The following is a 318-nucleotide window of genomic DNA, read 5'->3' as shown; positions in this document are numbered from 1 at the left end:
AACTGGGCGTCCCGCTAACGATGTCAAAGTTTCGTTGCCGGCTGTCGAGCGTGACGCCACGTGTTTCACTTCCGTTCGCCTTTCGTTCCTCTCCGACTCACTACTGTAACGAATCGATCTTTGACAAGTTCGCGGTGGAGACCGACTGGAAATGTCGACCTCCACAGCGTGGTACAACATGAGGGGAATACGTTAGAGCCTTCACCTCTTCTGTTCTTCTCGGGTCCTAATCTCTCCTTCCACTTTTCCAATTTACCACTCTGTAGTCGCATTATTTGTTTGAGTGTTCTGTGTCTTGCAGTATTGTTATCATCGGGG

This window comes from Diachasma alloeum, unplaced genomic scaffold (assembly GCF_001412515.2).
Source record: "Diachasma alloeum isolate Michigan unplaced genomic scaffold, Dall2.0 Dall_scaffold_00301, whole genome shotgun sequence".
NCBI classification, from domain to species: Eukaryota; Metazoa; Arthropoda; class Insecta; order Hymenoptera; family Braconidae; genus Diachasma; species Diachasma alloeum.
The sequence above is the reverse complement of the archived record's forward strand: the minus strand, read 5'-3'. Positions refer to the sequence as shown.